The following is a 7,451-nucleotide window of genomic DNA, read 5'->3' on the forward strand; positions in this document are numbered from 1 at the left end:
AACTCATGATTCGGGCATCTCTTAAGAAGTAAGTTAAATCGCTCCCAAGCATCATAAAATGATTCACCTTCTCCTTGCTTGAAGTTAGAGATCTCCATCTTCTTGTCCCAATACTTAGACATAGGGAAATATTTCTCCAAGAACTTCAGCTCTAACTCTTCCCATGTTTGGACAGTCCCGTTTGGTATTGTTAGCAACCAATCTTCCGCTCTTCCTGTCAAATTGAAAGGAAACAGCCTTAGCTTCTTTTGTGCTTCAGTCACGGTGGCTGGTTGCACACAAAACTCACAAGTTTCAGCAAAGCGGCTCAAGTGTTCATGAGGACTCATAGCTTCAGTCCCATCGAATTGCTTGTCCCTCAAACCGTTGAGGATAGTTGTCTTAATGTCGAAAGCTACGGGGTTAGCTGGTTGAAAAGTGTGGGTCAGTTGACCGCGATGAGTGGCTAACCCGTAGTCTCCTAGCTTAGGTCTTGGTGCAGGTTCTCCCATGATAACAGATTTAGGAGAAGCAGATGTTTCAGATTCAGTTGAGAGTGACTCCGGTATTTGTTCTCGAACACCCGGTGGAACAGACTGAGCTAACCTTTGCGACCGGACAGCTTTCCGAAGTGCTCTAGCAGTCCTTTCAATTTCCGGATCGTACTCTAAGTCATCTGAGCTCTGTTTACCTCGCATAAACAGCAAAATACCTTAGTAGCACTGCACAACGCAAAGTAATCAAGTGAATATGAAAACAGAAAAATAAAAATAAAAATAAAAATAAACAGAAATTTAAATTGCAAAAACCCTAAATTATAACGCAATTGCCTTGTTGAAATAATTCAACAGTCCCCGACAACGGCGCCAAAAACTTGATAGACGTCTGGCAAGTGCACCAAATACTATCGAAGTAGTAAAAATATCGATCCCACGAGGACTGTTTTTAACTTCAATAATTCAATCGCGTTATAAAAATAGGATGTATAAAAGTTTATTTTTGTTTGCCACTAGGCAGTAGATTTGGTTTGATTTTATGAAATCAAATAAAAGAATAGATTTGATTAAGAAAATATGGAGAGAGATGAGATCAGGTCTTCGAATCCTCTATGTTTCCCCTAATTGGTTACTGCACCTATTATTACTAATGATTTTCTAGTTTCACGATAGTTAACAAATTAGCCCTAATGAATCCCTTGAGTTAGGACCCTCTTCTTAAACTACAGCCCCTAATTCCTTAGGTGGTCTAATAATCCTTGAATGTTTTATGAACGTTAACCTAATATCACTAACAAACGATTATCTATTCCTAGACTAACCATGTTTATCAGAATAATTCAATTAGGTCTAAGTCGAAAGCTATGGTCAGTAGTCATTCGATCTCACAAAATCATGTTTATATTTGATCAGGATATAAAAAGCATTAAGAACAATTGAATTGAATAAAGACTAGAAATTCATTAATAAACAATAGAGTTTCACAGCAACATATGATCAATTAGGGTTACATAGGTTCATCTCCGACCTAATCTCTAAGAGATTTAGCTACTCATAATTAAGTTTACAAATAGCATAATCAATGAAAGAATTAAAACATACATAAACTGGGTTAGAGATGATGAAATCCTCTCCGCTGCAGCCTTCTGGGTGTTAAAATCGCACTTTAGCTCTCCAAAATCGTAATCCTTATGTTTGAGAGTAAGTTGGGCTTAAATAGGCAACTTCTGGATCGCCCATAATCATACCACGATGGCTTCTTTGAACCCTAATTTCCTTAAAAGCCCTTCTTGAAATCGTATCACGATTGGCTGGATCGTATTACGATCCAGCTTCTTCAAAAACATGCTCTCTGACTTCAAGAAATCGCATTGCGATTAGAGAATCGCAGTACGATTGGCTTCAATCCAGTTCTTCCAAATTTGTTGCTTTTAACTGCTCCTGGACACTTAATGTTGCTTAGAACTCTATCAAAATGTCAAAATAAGTCCTAAAAATTACGTAATGACAGCATGTCATCATTTTTCATAAACTAAATGGTACTTACTTCATTGATTTAAGTTGTGAATACAAATAAGCATCAAAGCTCTTATTTATAGGAGGAAAGGACTTACAAAGTAGGTCACATGTCTCTTTCCATCCAGCTAAAAAGAAAAATAGACAAAACACGTAAAGGAAAAAGTAAAAACATTATCACCTAAGGTGATAAGATTCCTTATCTGAATGGACCCCATCTGACTCAGATGATAAGGTTCCATTATTACAACTTTATTCCTACGGTCATTTACATGACGCGTGTTTAGGCTTTTTCTTTTGCCTTATCTCCAAATGCTGAGATTGTCGGTATTTTGTCTGGTTCTGCCGACACTTTGTTTTTTGCGCACCATCTACACATGTGCCCTTTGTACTTTGAGAAGTATTGGCAACACTCCTGTTGTACTTAATCTGGAATTCGGTAAAGACCATTCTCAAATCCTGAGAACAATTCTTCAAAATGAAGTGTTTCTTTGAGATGTTCTTCTGAAACCTTCTTTTTTGAATCACAGATCATTAAACAAAAATCTGAGACATATAAAACCTTATAATTAATAATGGATGACCCATATTTAATTAGGTAATAATAAAAATACTGCATTTGTTGAATGAATGAAATTAATGTCCATCCAACACTTGTTGCATTTGGTTCTAGATAGGTTTTGTTTGAGATGCCTATCTTTATGATTGTTCTTGGCCTTACAACCATCTGATTGTTTTCTTTTTCGAACCATGGGTATGTCTGTTCGAATTGAAGATATATTTCTCTTCCTTTAGCAAGAAAATCATTAAATCTTTTTGTTGTATCGCCAATCTCTTTTGGAAGATCAGCTAATTCTTGAAATCTACGACCTTCTCCTCCTTCTTCAAGATATACAGTCTTGAGCATTCCATTGTCATAGAATTCTTTGAGCAATTCCTTGGATATACCTGGAACTGTATTAGCTTTTACCCCATGCTTGGTGTTGACCGGGTAAAAACATTCAAGTGCTAGCTCTTCATTGATGTTTGCTAACCATCTCCATTTTCCCATGAAGTCATCAAGGGTCTTTGGCTTATTTTTCTCTTTTTGGAGATTTATGATAGATCCCACTGAGATCTTCTTCTTTGATTCCATTTTTGATGGTTGACCAATATCTTTGGCAATGGCCATTTCTTTATAGGAAGCTTTGTAGGCTTCTTTTGCTTCTTCCAGGGTCGGATAAGCTTTGTGTCTGACATTCTTGCCATTGATATGAAGACTTGCAATCGCCCAATTGCTGTAGATGCCCTTCAATGGACCGTCAAAGATGACATACACCTTTTTCTCTAGTTGTTCGTTGATTGGATCGACGACTATGTTTGGTTGGTCTAAACCATTTTTTGGTTCTTCATTTTCTTCTTCGACTTTGTCTGCCCATGACTTTTTGTATCTTCTTCTGGCATGGAACCTGCTGAAGATGTTGATGAAAAACTTTGTTGTTCATTCAAAGTCTTTTTTGGGTTTTCACCTGTTGTTGTTGTTGGAGATTTAACATTTATGATTTTAGTTATGCTTTCAATCATTTTAATCATCTCCCCCCTCTCTGAAGAGAGCTGTTTCAGCTTTTGGCTATGGATTTTGATTTGTTCATCTTTTTGCTTTAAGCTATTTTGGAGAATCTTTAAAGCTTGTTACATTCTCTTGTCAATGTATCTGCAAAACAATTATTTTCTGATTTTATTATTTGAATATAAGGATAGAATTGTTGGATGCGCATCTGCCATCGAACAAGTCTTCCCTGTTTATGATCAACTTTTAAATTGTAGCGCCAAAATCCGCTAACATAAGTTGAACCAGTTCTTAATAAAAATCTTGATGGAATCAAATCCATTCTCCATTTTTCTAAAACTTTTAAACAAGAAAGGGTTTCTTTCTCATTAATATGATATCTTGTTTCAGCATCTTTAAAAGAACCTGAAACATACTTGCATAAGACAAGTTCATTATCCTTAATTCAGATGTTATTACTTGAATAATCAAGTTTTGTATCAGTCGAAACTGAGTTTATATCTGATCGCCCATTAGGGATATCTGATTTTAACTGTGGGGTTGCGCCCACAATGGTATAGGATTGTTGTGGGGTTTCATCCTCAACATATCCACTGAGATTTAATCCCAATTTTTGTTTACCATTAGGAAGAGCTCTCATGATTCCAGCCCAAGTAAACTGATTTGCATCAACATTTACAACCAAAAAAATCATTTTCTGTTGGGTTGTATAGTTGGGGTAAAACTTTTAGTTTTTCTTTTCAAGATTTTACAGCCACAGTATCTTTTTGTGTCCATGACCATGGCACTTTTTTGGATATCTTCTTCTGTAAAAAATTTCTATCATTTGCCAAATCTTGGAGAAATCCTTCATTAGCAATGTAGTTTAGACATCCCAAAAATCTTTGGATTTGTTTTCTATCTGCTAATTGATCAGGAAAAAGTAAAAAAATTTCTTGGACATGTGGTGATAAATCAAGTTTTCCTCCTTCTCTTATAATAAGACCAAGGAATTCGATTTCTTGTTTCAAAAGTATTGACTTACTTCTGGATAAAACAATACCTCTATCTTTTATTCTGTTTAAAACAGTTGTGACATCTTTGACATGTTGTTCTTTACTTCCTTTAGTAAAAATTAGAATGTCATCGATATATACAAACCAAATATGATCAAGACCTTTAAGAGTATTGTCCATAAATCTTTGATATATTGATGGTGCTTGTTTTAGACCAAATGGTAAAACATTCCATTCAAAATGTCCTTCTGGACAACTGAAAGCTGTTAAAGGTTTTGTCTCTTCGGATAACCTCAACTGCCAATATCCAGATTTTGCATCCTCTTATTTTTTCAAAAATGTAATCTTTTCTTGGTAACTTATAAGAATCACCTATAGTTGCATCATTAAGTTTCTTATAGTTGATTACCATTCGAGCCTTAGCTCTTTTTATCTCATTGTGTTTTCTAACATAAAAAGCTGGCGCTGAATGTGGACTAACAGAAGCTCTTATTAGACCTTTCTCTAATAATTCTGTTATCTCTTTTTTAAATTCTTTCTTATCATCAGATGAATAAGGGATTTTGTATAGAACCTTAACTTCTTTTTTAGGGTCTTTAAGTTTTATGACAACTAAATCCTGTATCTTATTTACTACAGAATCTAATGGATTTTCAGAACACACTTGATCTAAATGATGTTCTAAATTTTGTTCAGTTGTTAAGTAAAACTTTCTTTTATCCCACATACATCTAAGTACGTTAAGATTTTCTTTTATTGCCCTTAAAATTTCATTTTTTGTTACAATGTTTGTTGTAACAAATTCACTTTCTTCTGGATTATTGACATTAAACCATTTTAATGTTATAGTGTCAAGTTCTTGAATAAAAGGACTATATAACTTTAAAAAGTTATTTCCTATTATCAAATCTATTACAGAATCATGTTCATAAATTGATCTTACATAAAAATATCTATGTTCGATTTTTATGAAGGTATTTTTTAAAACAAACCATATCTTATGTTTTGTTTTATCAGCAATTATTATTTCTTTTGGTTTTTTTAATCTAATCCATTCTTTGGATATAGATTTTCTTCCAAAACATAGAGTTGCACCAGTATCTATGTAACCCATGATTTTCTTTTTATTCAAAATAATTTGAATAAATGTTGAATTAGGATTTCCATTTTTTAAAATTTTCCTACTCATTCTTCAAATTCCTCTTCAGTAGTATATTCAAAGATACTACTTTCATCGGAATCTATATCTAATTCTATTGGTTCGAAACCTACTTCCCAAATTAATTTTAAGGTTTCTTTTTTAGAATCTTTCTTCTTAGGACACTCATTTGCATAATGTCCTTCTTCATGACACAACCAACATGTGCATGTTTTCTTGCCTTTGGGACATGAATTCTTTTTAGGATATTTTTTCTTTCTCCTAAAATATTTTTGTTTGTTAAATTTCTTAGGAAATTTCTTTTTCCTTTTGTGTTCTGATCTATCAATTTTTCTAAAGATTTTTCTTTTTCTTTTTCTTCTAGATTTATTACAATCATAGTTGCCTACTCTATCTTGAAGTTTGTCGCAACAAAGGTTTATTTTTGCTTCTCTTTTAGCGATTTTGTTCATGCATTGTTCAGACATCCATCTTCACAAAGATGTTATCCTAGTTCCAAGGGTATCTTCTAGCCCTACAATTACCTCTAGGTGTTCTTGGATTATTTTAACCATTTTTGCTCCTACCGCAGATGGTAGTTTATTATAAAATAGACCTAAAAGATTATATTGTAATCTTTTCTGTGGTGATACTGCATAGTAGTATTTTCTGAATTCACATATAAATGGTTCGATTTGACACATATCACAAATTCTTAGGTTAAAGATTCTATGAATATTAATGTTTTCTAAACCTTCTTGTGCCTCAGGCTCATCAAAACCTACAAATTCCTTTTTTAGAATTGAATATACATGATTTATTACTTCTTCAGTTGTTGATGGGAGTTCTGAGTCTGATTTTTCAGACATGAAACTCCAAGCATTTCCTGTAGTTTTTGTCTTTAGATAGTTAAAAATACTTTTTGGACTTAGACTTCTTAGTGTAGAGTCTAATTGGATTGTTACCATGTTATCATGATACCAACTTCTTAGCTCTTTTTAAATATCATCACTACAGTCGATGTCTAACACATTATCTTATTTGTGACGATTTATAGTAGGTATATACTTGGGTGGTATATGTTTAAATATTTTATCATTCATTTTGTCTTGAATGATTTGTTGGTAGATAAATTCTTCTTTATTCTCACGGCGTCCTCTTTTACGTCCTTGTTCTGATGACTCTGGGTTATCAGTCTTAACAAGTCCTACTTGTGGTTCTTCTTCCTCAAAACTACCAAGTGAACTTTCTGAATCGAAATCATAGATGAACTTACTTTCATCTTCTGGTTCTTCAATATTTTTACCCTTTCCATTAATGTCTAAGGTAGCCATTAGGGTTTGTAATTCTTGTAGTTGGTGTAACACCCCAAAATTGTTATTAATATTTATAAGTATGAGTATATATGAATAACATAATATTTGTGTGATTAACTTTCTTTCGACGTGTGTATGTTTGGTGTGAACATTTTATATGCGTTTCCTTACTAATTAATTAGATTATGATACAAAACTAATTTTCTATAAATAAATTTCTTTAGAATATAAGTTTTTGAACCAATATAATCATTAGTATAATAATACGATGGTTATCAATGGTTTTATTATATACAAATATTGATGATTTATGCTGCCAATAAAAAAATAGAAAAAATAAAATAAAACGTGAGCCAAAGGAGTGAAGTGGTTGTCACGCTTCACCCAAATTCTATATTCCTTTCGTGTATATATATATATATATATATATATATACATATATGGATCCCTAGCATATGAAAA

General features: G+C 33.1%; 1 non-coding gene across 1 annotated transcript; it reads left to right on the plus strand.

Moving 5' to 3' along the window:
* Positions 1-107, plus strand: LOC146904591 (small nucleolar RNA R71). Its single transcript, XR_015020963.1, has one exon. It is a non-coding gene; the product is annotated as a small nucleolar RNA R71 (small nucleolar RNA).
* The last annotated feature ends 7,344 nt before the right edge of the window (positions 108-7,451 follow it).

Source organism: Medicago sativa, chromosome 7 (genome assembly GCF_051527215.1).
Source record: "Medicago sativa cultivar Bolivia chromosome 7, Bolivia_mono, whole genome shotgun sequence".
Classification (NCBI taxonomy): domain Eukaryota; kingdom Viridiplantae; phylum Streptophyta; class Magnoliopsida; order Fabales; family Fabaceae; genus Medicago; species Medicago sativa.